This window comes from Mesoplodon densirostris, chromosome 13 (assembly GCF_025265405.1).
Source record: "Mesoplodon densirostris isolate mMesDen1 chromosome 13, mMesDen1 primary haplotype, whole genome shotgun sequence".
NCBI lineage: Eukaryota > Metazoa > Chordata > Mammalia > Artiodactyla > Ziphiidae > Mesoplodon > Mesoplodon densirostris.
In genome coordinates, this window is record NC_082673.1 from 60,909,874 (window position 1) to 60,922,004 (window position 12,131).

Consider the following 12,131-nt stretch of genomic DNA (forward strand, 5'->3'; position numbering starts at 1 on the left):
TAAGTCATCAGTTTAGTAAACTGTATTATAAATACATATAAGTCTAATTTTTAGGAAATTATAAGTTAAAAAGAAATTAAAAATCCAAAGCAAAAATATGTTGTTTAAGAATTCATATATTTAGGGACAATCCTGGCGGTCCAGTGGTTAAGACTCTGTGCTCCCAATACAGGGGGCAAGGGTTCAATCCCTGGTTGGGGAGCTAAGATCCTGCATGCTGCATAGCGCAGCCCCCCAAAAAACAACATATATTTGTAGTAAAAATATTATAACATGCACAACGATGATAAAGATCAAAATCTGGAGAGTGGGGGAAGGGTACAGTCAGAGTGGGATACACAGGAGATTTCAACTCTTTTGATAAGGTTTCTTTTTATATACATAAATTTATTTATTTATTTTTGGTTGTTTTGGGTCTTCATGGCTGCGCGCGGGCTTTCTCTAGTTGGCGTCGAGCAGGGGCTGCTCTTCGTTGCGGTGCGCTGGCTTCTCCCTGGGGTGGCTTCTCTTGTTGCGGAGCACAGGCTCTAGGTGCGCAGGCTTCAGTGGTTGTGGCACGCAGGCTCTAGAGCACAGGCTCAGTAGTTGTGGCGCACGGGCTTAGTTGCTCCACGGCATGTGGGATCTTCCCGGACCAGGGCTCGAACCCGTGCCCCTACATTGACAGGTGGATTCTTAACCACTGCACCACCAGGGAAGTCCCAATAAGGTTTCTTTCTTAAGCTGTGTGTTCATTCTGTTATTTTTTATGCTTTCTTGGATATCGTAAATATTTCATCATGTTTTTCTCAAGGCTGATAATATCACCCATTTCCTTTTCAATCCTTAGGAGCTATTGTAGGCCTCGAATTACTTGATTGACAAGGTGAACAAAGTTCTCTGGGGCATCTGTACTGCTCTTAGTTTGGGTGTGGTTTCAAAGAAAATAATGCAACTACTGGTCTGTAAATCTGAGCTTCTGTGTCAGTTTGATTCCATCAAGAAGCAGATGCCTATGGAAGACACGTCGCGAGAGATTGATTGGAGGGAAGTGTCTTTGAAGCATAAAGAGGAGGTGCAGGAGGAGGCAGGCAGAGCCTTCCATCTGTACTGTAGGCTTGACTCCTGGGGCAGGGGAGCAGGAAGGAAGGAGCACCGGCTGGGAAGAGCCTCAGACTGCAGTGCAGTTCTGAAAAAGGTTGGGCCAGGCTGTTGGGGTGTCCTCGAGCTCACGCTGTTTGTCAGAAGAGTCCCATGTTGTGCAAGACCGGGCCAGCGCTGGTACCCTCTCTGTGCTCAGTCAGTGGCAGGGAGCAGCCCCAGGGAAGCCTGGCCGTGCAGCAAATGCGGCGGTGAATCCAGAGCGGTGGCAGCCAGGACCCCTCAGCGGGGACTCAGTCAGCTATGCTTCCTGCAGCCAATTCTCGAAGGAATTCTGAACGGAGCATTCCTAAAGCTGCACCCCTTGCACCCCAGCGACCCACTTCTTGCAGGATTGGGGAGCAACTCCGTGATTTCTATGTACTTTGCTTAAGGAGGAGTTGAGTTGGATCATCGGTATCCCCTGTCACTGAAGGCCCACATCTAGTATTCATCCTGTCTTCCATCATTGATTTTAAATGTTCCTCATCCACAGCTATCACCTTAGCAGGTTTTTGTGGCTTATCTAATGGTGTGACCCAAACCTTCTTTCCTGAGGTGTTCCGACCTTTGCTAATCACACCCTTATCAGGCTGGGGTTGTTACACATATCCATTTACAGCTGCAGTGGAGCAAGGGAATACCAGTAGGCACCAAATGGGTCACCTGCGTTCTGCAGAGAGTTCTCCCAGCCCCCCGACTCCCGCTGGGCAACGTCAGTGACCCCTGCCAGAAGGGTGACTGCTCGTCTAGCTTGTTGGTCCCTGGACATAGGAAGTCTAGAGTACCTTGGTGACAGTAATGGCGTGTAGTTCAGTAGGACTTTTACTGTGTACCCTAGTAAGAGTGGATCCCCTTTGGTGACCAATTCTTGCAACCCTGAAGAGCCCAGAGTTTTAGGAATGGTAAGCAGAGTCCTCCAGTGGTTCACTGGAAGTGATGGTAATTGGAGCCATCACTTGTATCCTCTCATCTTGTGATTTGATGCATATACTGCATCCTGAAGGATGGTACCCCATCCTTTCAGCATGTTGCCTCTGAGCTGGTGCTTACATTGTGTCTTCAGTAGGCCACTCCAGTGATCTGTGAGACTGCAAATTGTGTTATGTGATATGATCAGTGGGTTCTGTGGTTGGGCCCACTCTCACTCCTTTGCTGAAATAGATCCCCTGGATGAAAACTGTTTTGGGGTGGGATTCATGCCTGTGAATTAGGCATTCCATTAACATCCAAATAGTGGTGCTGGCTGAGACTTTGTAGCTCTGGTATCTGGGGATATCAGAATAGGTATCCCTGTGAAGTTGAATTGCTGGCCTTTCTAGAATCAAAAGGATCCATTGTAGTCAGGATGACAGCAGGTGGTCTGTTGTCCTCCTAAAGGAATAGCACCATATTGGCATAGCATTAGTCTCTGTTGCTGACAGATCGGACAGTCAGAAACACAACAGCTAGGTCAGCTTTGGTAAGTGGGAGTTCATCTGTTGGGCTCAATCATAGCCTCTGTCTTTGCCACAAGCAGTTCTATCCATGTGCCCATTTTGCCTCTTCCAGGGTGGCCAGTGTCAAATGATGGGATCATTTTATCTACTTGGTTGTAGATGAAAGTGCCTCTTCTATGGTGGATGCCCACACCCTCACCAGAGGGCCAGCTATTGACCACTGCCCAGGAATCTCACCTAAGGCCACTTCTACATAAAACTATGAGCAGGTACCTTGCTCCCAGATTTTCTTTCACTACTGTCTTTCAAGGCCCACCCCTTTATATGTCTCTAATGCAGCCATGGCCCATTTGTGTCTCGCACCCACAATTTGAGCCAAGCCAACCCACTGGTTTTGGGCATCGTCCTCCTTCAGCTGGTTGTACCCCACCTCCCCATATGGCTGTAGGTACAAATGGGGAAAACAGCATTAATGCAACTGTGATTGACGTGTAGGTCTGGGCTACCTGCTCATTCATCTCACTTGTACCCTCTGGTCTTGCTTGGGCTCAATCACATACGTACCATTTTTGTCTTCTGAGGGACTGCTGCTGAGTTCATACAACTTTATATATCCTGGTGGGTCTGACTAAACTCGTAACGGGCAGTTCCGGACACGTGGTTACTTGGTGTTCATGGTCAAGCATGCTGTGTCTACCAGAGCTCAGCAACCTTTTAGGAACTGTTTCTCAAATGGTTTAATCAGCTGCAGATGACACGGCTTTGCTCTGGAATCCTAGAGTCTTGTGTTGTGATTCTGCTACTGGGGCTTGTCATAAACTCCACACTGCATCTCTCCCACCAGTGATGCTTCCTATACCGGAAGGTCTGCTGGATCTTATGGCCCAAGTTTCAGGGTTGCTTGCACCACAGCCTCCTGCAGCACTATTTTCTGCCCTGGGCCCCATGCAAAGCTGGTAGGCTTCCACGTTACCCGACATACGAGCCAGAGCATAAATATTCCTAGGTGTGGAATATGTTACCTGCACAACTCAAAGGGACCTGCCAGGCACAGTGCTTCCTTCCAATGCAATATTTTGGAAGAGATATCATGGCATGCCCCTGATCACTAGACCTCTAAAAAGTCACTAAAGTGGCAGATCGCTGAACTTTCATAGGATTAATTTTTCACCCTCTTGACTGCATATGTCTTTACCAAGGCTTCAAGGGTACTAGTCACCTCTGGCTTGTCCTGTCCAATCAGCAGAATGTCATCAATGTAATGGATACATGTAATGTTCTGTGGGATGTCCAGTCAGTCCAGATCTCTCTGGATTATGAGAGAGTGCAGGAGAGTTAACAGCCCAAGGGCAAAATTAAATGAATAGTATTCATTCCATGTGAATGTGAACTGTTGCTGGTCCTCTTTTTAAACTGAAATAGAAAATGCATTTGCCAGATCAATAACTGCATACCATGTACCTGAGGCCTAGCAACACATCTGCTCTAGCAACGGTACTATGTCCATCACAGCAGTTGTGATTGGGCCTGCTTGCATTGACATTACAGTCATTCTCCAGAATCCATCTGGTTTGTGCAGAGGTCAGACTGACAAATTAAACAGAGATATGAAAGAAACCACACCTGCTCCTCTCCCTGCCCCCCCGCCCCCATATTTTAAGTCCTTAATGATGACACTAATCTTCCCTATCCTACCCACCCCCAATGCTGTATTGGTTTTTATTTGCTAGATTTACCTTGGTTGGGAGGATGGGGTGAAATTTAAGTTTTTTACTTGTTTTTCCTTACCCTCTTACCTTACAGGGCAAGGATTCAATATGGTGTTTACTCCAACTACATCATTCCCATTTATGCATTTGGGAACTGAGGAAACGACAACTGGGTAAGTCCTTGGACTTAAAACTTACCCAGTCTATAAGTTAGACTTTAGATAGATCTTCATTTATTAAATGGCCCTCATGAGCTTCCATTCTAACAGGGTCATGATGACTCTTTAGGTCTTTGGGAATAAAACTCTGGGTCCAAGAGTCCTTGCCAATATCTAGCTATTCCCCCTTTCTCACAGTTCCCTGAGTAAATGGTCATAGGTCCTTTTGAGGAACCACTGTTGCGCATACTTGCTGTGGTTTTGCAAGGTCCTTCCTCCTAGGGACCCAGCCACCTCTCTAGTCAGTGGTTCCAGATATGAAAGCTGGCTCAGGTCTGGTAACTGAGCAAGAGCTTGTGCTTTTTATTTATTTATTTATTTGTTTGTTTGTTTATTTATTTATTTTTGGCTGTGTTGGGTCTTCGCTTCTGTGCGAGGGCTTTCTCTAGTTGTGGCAAGCGGGGGCCACTCTTCATCACGGTGCGCGGGCCTCTCACTGTCGCGGCCTCTCGTTGCGGAGCACAGGCTCCAGACGCACAGGCTCAGCAGCCGTGGCCCACGGGCCCAGTTGCTCCGCGGCACGCGGGATCCTCCCGGACCAGGGCTCGAACCCATATCCCCTGCACTGGCAGGCAGACTCCCAACCACCGCGCCACCAGGGAAGCCCCAGCTTGTGCTTTTTACTGTGACTACACTTGGCCCCCCTACTCCTACAGTCTTGCCTTTTTCTGGTTGTAGGCATCAAGGAGTACCCTCACTGGATGCCCATCCGTTTTGCCTAAAGGACACCATGCTTTGTTTTCACAGTTCCCTGCAGATTAAGATTATTTGGCTGTCCCTCAGCCTTGCTGATCATTACAGCCTCCTGGCTTCTAATGGTGAAGCACCACCCCATGACCTCTATTACTGGTATATATTTGGGGGCAAACGTATGGTCACCATAGATTTTAATGAGCCCAGCTCTGGCCTGCAGAGGAGAGCCAGCAATGAACATTTTGGTGATGTTAGTGCTCCTCTCACCAGCACATTCCTGTTGACCTTGGTGAATGGTGTGTCTTCTAGGCTTTCCCATGGAACATAATCGGTTTTAGCCTAACATAATAATATATCCATCCAGCATGCCAACTTCCTTCAGCTCTTCATTTCTTCCTTTATAGGCTACCAAAGCAACACAGGTGTTTCCACTTTGCTCAACATTGGCTATCACTTTCTCTAGGCTTCCAAGAGCCACACTTGTTTGCCCCATCTCCTGAGCCCTTGCCAGGGTGGTAAATCCCATGAAGTAAGAAAGTGCCCCCAGTTCAATGCGTTCTTCCTTTTTCAGTGTTATGTTCCTGCCCCCTTGATCAAGCCCCCTTAGAATCCAATCCCAGCAGCACTCCTCTGGCTCCTGCCAGTGTACACATGGCTCCTTTGATGTGTAAACTCTTTCCTGTCTTGTCAAGGCCAACATACCCCCAGACAAGAAATGCTGGAATTTAACTTTAGTTATTGGGCTGGCAGCATGCAGTGTAGATGGGGAGAGCTCCATACCTGCTGTGTTGCAAGGGAGAAGCCTCTGCAGTATCTTCCCATATGGGGAAGTGCTAGCCCTTGGGTGGACCACCTCTCCAAGTTCTAGGGATTCAGGGAGCTTTGCAGTGCCCCAATCCTTGGGACATCCTTAGAGATCTCCCACCCCATATTTCAAAATCCTATGTTTTCTCTACCAGAGCCCTGTCCTCAGCATAACAGACCTACATTGGCTGAGCATTTAAATGTCTCAGGAGCTCTACAACTCTCATTATCAAATCCTTTGTCTGCTTCTCATCTTTGTCTGCACTTATACTGCAGCAGCTGAGGGCCTCTTTGGAAGCTAGCAAAGCCTCCAGTCTCTGGCTCTCACACTTACATTTAATTGTTAATGGCCCTCTTTGTTGCTCTGCAGGGCACCAATACAATTTAATTACCAGTGACTCTGCAATCCTTACAGACTTTTTGCCCCTCGTATCTTTCAGATGCTTGAATCATCACACCTGCAATGGTAGTTTCCTTCATCAGGATATTTTTCTAGGTCATCACCACTGAAATCTTCAGCAATTGGGCCACTCAGGAGAGTTTTTATCAGCCAGGCAGTGAGTGAGCCTATTTCCAAACTCCATCTTACAGTCTATGTGTTTTCTTGAATCACTCCCCGTATCACCTGCGTCAGTTCAGGTTCTCTGAGGAACAGACACCAATCAGGGTTAGACAAGCCAGAGATTTACCGGAGGGAACTGTGTGTGAGGGATAAAGGGGAGGGAACAGGAGTAGGCGGCAAGAGCCGTCCACCTGTACTGAAGGCTTGACACCTGTGACAGGAGATGGAACGCGGGTCTGAGTAGGAAGAGCCTCCGACTGCAGTGCAGCTCTAGGAGGCCTTTAGCCAAGCCAGTGGGGAGTCCTTGGGACAGAGCTGCCTGTCAGAGAAGCCCTGAGTCCCTTGATGCCAGGCCAGCACCAAGACCCCTGCTGTGCTCAGACACTGGCTGGGAACAGCCCAGGAAAGTGTAGCTTGACAGGAGCCTGGTGGTGGATCCAGACGGTTTGCAGCTGGGGTTCTTAGGAAACAATGCTCCCCGTTGCCAGTTCTCTTGAAGGAGATCTGAGTGGCACATTCCTGTGGCTGCTACAGCCACCTACTTTCATTCGCATTGTCATTATGATTTAATACCGATTCGTATTTCTGTATAGGAGATCTCAGATCACTGTTAAGTGCACAGTAATTTTTTTACTTATCCTGAAATTAATGTAAGTGAAAGTGCAATTCATTTGTAAGGTGCTATTTAAATATTTGTCTTAAGTGATATTCACTTAAGTGATATTAATTTAATATTGGTCTTACGTGAAAGTAACTGTGACGTGATTGGGAGTGACCATGGGAGAGGAAGCAGCCAAGCTCAGCACTTAGCACTTGGCACATAGTGGGTGCTCAGTAAGTGTTTGTTGACATAAAACAAAACCCAGACTTGGGTTCCTGGTAGAATATTTGCTTATGATTTTAGTTACGTATTTTCATGACTTAGCTCTTTTTCCTTAATGCCTTTGTCCTCCATAAGCCGAGGAACGCAGAATGTCCCTATGTAAGGAGAATGCTGCCTTAAAATATATTTTGTCCTGAAATAGTAAAAAAAAAAAAATCGTCCACATGCATGAATAAAAAACATGTGGCTCAATTTTTTGATGGTTCTAATAATAAAAATTGTATTTGATACAACAAAAAATTGATTAAATTCATTGAACTATGCATTATAGCTGGTTACATTCTTTTTTTTAATCAATGTAAGTTTTTTTTAACATTTATTTCTTTATTTTATTTTTTGGCTGCACCGTGTGTTAGTTGCGGCACGCAGGATCTTTCGTTGCGGCACGTGGGCTTCTCTCTAGTGTGGCGCACAAGCTCAGTAGTTGTGGCGCACGGGCTTAGTTGCCACGTGGCATGTGGGATCTTAGTTCCCCGACCAGGGATCGAACCCGTGTCCCCTGCATTGGAAGGTGGATTCTTTACCACTGGACCACCAGGGAAGTCCCTGGTTAAACTCATTTTGATGAAAATATTCAAGGTATTTTTTGTCACCCATACCACACCTCAATTTGAATAAATTAATTGAAATAATTGATTAAAATAATTGAAAATATATCCATATACCAAAATTCAATCAAATATTTAAAGTTAGGCCAAATAGATGTTTACAAGATACCCTTCTGATGTTATTGTTCTGTTGAAGAGTAATCACGGTAACTGAAACAGGACCCAACCGTGACTCTTAAGGGACAGAGGATGAGAGTGCATATATCCGGTCATGTAGTTAAAAAACAAAGCCCCAGTTTTCCCTTTTGCTTGATTTCTTTTTAACCATGCTATATTTTTTCTTAAATTTTACAAAGCGTAAAGGAGGACCACAGATTTTTTTGCTTATTGAAGGTGATGGGCAAGGGTATTCAAGTGGTGGAAACCCTAGTACTAGTACAGTGTTCTGGCCGACCCACAAGCCATTTGATCACTTTTGAAAATTTCCATGTTTGCCATCATTCTTTCTCATGTTTACTTGAGGGCAGTGTAGAGGGAAATGATGGAGGGTGAATGGTCACAGAGCTTACTCTCAAGTATGATGACGGAGTTCTCAACTTGAAGTCAAAGAGAGAGGTCGATAAAATGAATGGACAGAAGCATTTTCTAAACAACATATAAAGTAATTATATATAGTATATATATATTATACTCGGCACATGTATTGCAGATGTCTAGGGAGGGGGAAAACTTCTGAAATGAGTCTTATTCCTCTGGCACTGAAGCTTAAAGTTCAATGTAAAAAACTTTTTTCCTCAAAAATGTTAAAGAAGGGCCTCCCTGGTGGCGCAGTGGTTGAGAGTCCGCCTGCCGATGCAGGGGATACGGGTTCGTGCCCCGGTCTGGGAGGATCCCATATGCCGCGGAGCGGCTGGGCCCGTGAGCCATGGCCGCTGGGCCTGCGCGTCCGGAGCCTGTGCTCCGCAACGGGAGAGGCCACAACAGTGAGAGGCCCGCATACCGCAAAAAGAAAAAAAAAAAAAAAATGTTAAAGAAGAGTCTGGATTCACAGCTCCCAGACACCTGGGAGCAAGGCTTTTTACCTTTGGACCTGTGGTTCTCAACTGGGGGCAGTTGTGTTGCCCTGGGGACATCTGACAATGTCTAGAGACATTTTTTATTGTTACAACCAACTGGGTAAGGGTAGAAGTTTGTTGTAATAGGGGTGGGGCAGGTGCCACTGATAGTGGTCCTGCTCAGCCATTGGTTGGCACCGCGGTGGGCCCCTCCCCCTCCCCTTCCTCTGTATAAAAGGAGCCCGAATTCGGACTGAGGCAAGATGGTGTTTGGAAGTCTGCCATTTTCTCTGTCTGCTGGCTTTCCGATTCAAGTAGTTATTCCTTGCCCCCAACAACTCGTCTCCAGATTTATTGGCCTATAATGTGGTGAGCAGAGTGAGCTTGGGCTGGGTAATACTGTCACTGGCATCTGATAAGTAGAAGCCAGAGATGGATGCTGCTAACATCCTGCAAGGCACAAGACAGAACCCTCACAAGGAAGAATTATCCGGTCCAAATGTCAATAGTGCCATCGTCAAGAGAGCCTGCTTTAGTCAAATTTAGCCAAGCTGCTACCAAAATTCCACCAGGGAGCCTTCTTTTTTTTTTTTTTTTTTAATTAATTAATTTATTTATTTATTTTGGGCTGTGTTGGGTCTTTGTTTCTGTGCGAGGGCTTTCTCTAGTTGTGGCAAGCGGGGGCCACTCTTCATCGTGGTGCGGGGGTCACTCTTCATCGCGGTGCGCGGGCCTCTCACTATCGCGGCCTCTCCTGTTGTGGAGCACAGGCTCCAGATGCGCAGGCTCAGTAGTTGTGGCTCACGGGCCCAGTTGCTCCGCGGCATGTGGGATCTTCCCAGACCAAGGCTCAAACCCGTGTTCCCTGCATTAGCAGGCAGATTCTCAACCACTGCGCCACCAGGGAAGCCCCCAATCCTTCTTTTTTTAAAAATCAAAATGCAAAACTGCAAATTTTTAACAGTTTGTATTTCATTAAGGAAAAAAAAAAAAAGATTCCAGGCAACAAAGCTGATCATCATCTAGCAATATCTTATCCTTACAGGTCATAAGAATGCGCCTAACAGGAAAGCGCATCCTTCCCTTACAGCTTCCCCTGAGTAATCAGTTCCAGTCACTGAGGCCAACTTTCAAGTGTTTTGCAAAGCTGAGTAGAATGGAAGTTTACTCTTTTTTTTCTCTCTCTTTCACCACTTGACTCTCATCTTTCTCTTGCTGTTTTTCCTGCTCGTGTTTTGGCTGATCTAAAATTTGGTTACACCTGAGCCCAGTGACCGTCAGTGTATACCACCTAAACAATGCAACACCCATAGTGTGCTGTTTGCTTGGCATCTTGTTGGGGCACTGGCTACTATTGACTTGAAGGGAAGTACCACCTGCTGAGTCACTGGATTGACCTCCTTCTACCACCTGTGGTTTCCATAGTGACGTCTCAGTGAATTGCTCTCAACAGAACCTGACTGGTTAAAGATGAGCAATTTCCTGTAATTTGAGCCTTTTACTAATCTTGAAATGGAAACATGCTTTCGACCATTCTGAAGAGTAAATTTTCCAGTCAAAATCTTTTGGAATAAAATGCACAGAGATGTTTGAAGAAGTGAGGTTATTAAGGTAGAACGCTGAGGGAGAAGATAAGAACGGTGGTGATATGGAAGTGTTGCTTAAGGAGAGAGAAATGTTAGTAAATACAGAGGGTTTCCAGTAGCTCCTCAGGAAAGAAAAGTTGCCCCAAATACCTTGTTATTAAGTCTTGCCACTTAGTCACTGCCAGCACACTTACCTGATAGAACCAGAGGAAGCAGATTGTTATTCAACCTATTTTAAAAAATAATCTCCACTCATCTTATTTTCGGAAAAAAGAAAGGGAAAAGATTCCCCTCACCTGCCACCCACTTAGCGATGTGAACACAGAACAGTCTTTTTGTCTTTTTCTTCTTTCCTTCCTTCTTCCTCCATCCTCTTTTCCACCTCCTCCCCTTCCTCCTCCTCCTTCTTCATTTGCTTCTATGTTTTACAGTTACAGGACAGATGAGGGAGAATTTTTCATTCTCCCTAGTATGTAGATGGTGTGACATCTACATACCAGGGAGACTTGAGGACTAGTTATAGGTAAGGAGGGATAATCAAAAAATCAGGCATCTTAAGTCCTTAGAGAACATTCGTGGTCAGTTTGGATGTTTGAACAATGAATCCAAAATTGGTTGCTGCCCAGTGAACATTGATTATTTATACAGGGCCTTAAAGCCCCATATTAGAAGGTACTAAATAAATATTTGATTATTTGGTGAAAGAAATTTAAAAACATATAATAGATCAGTGTTCTTCAGTTTTTTGACATTATAACATTCATAATAGTGCTAATGGTATATACAATTTAAAATAAGCATTACGTTTACTTTGATCCCGTTCCTTAAAGCTATTGAACAGCTAGGGTTAAATCAGGGCCAAGAACTCGTTTATTGAATGAACAAATGAATGAATGAATGAGCATTCTCTCATTTAGTCAACATTTACTGAGTCTCGACAATGGGAGTGTGTGTTTTTAAGTTAGCCTCATGCTTGGGTCTCTACATAAGCATTGAAGCTAATGTCCCCAAATGAACTCATTATTTTGCTCCAACTCCCAAATTTTATCTCCTTTTTAGTTCCCTATTTCTTAATGGCACATCACTCACAGGGATACCCAGACAGAAAGCTAGGTGGAAGGAAGCAAATTTTATTAATGATAATCGTAATAGTAACAATAGCTGCTAATGTTTATGGAACTCTCACAACACTGCAAATGCTTTGCATGCACTTAATTTAAATTCATTTACTTTCAATTCTCCTAAGAACCCCCAAAAGAAGGCCCTTTATAATCCATATTTAGTCTCTGTACTCTGTGCTCAATGTATAAAAGATTCTGAAAGGAGCGCAGTCTTTTTTTTTTTTTTTTGGCTGCGTTGGGTCTTCATTGCTGCACGTGGACTTTCTCTAGTTGTGGTGAGCGAGGGCTACTCTTCAGTTGCGGTGTGTGGGCTTCTCATTGCAGGGGCTTCTCTTGTTGCGGGAGCACGGGCTCTAGGCACGGGCTTCAGTCGTTGTGGCGTGTGGGCTCAGTA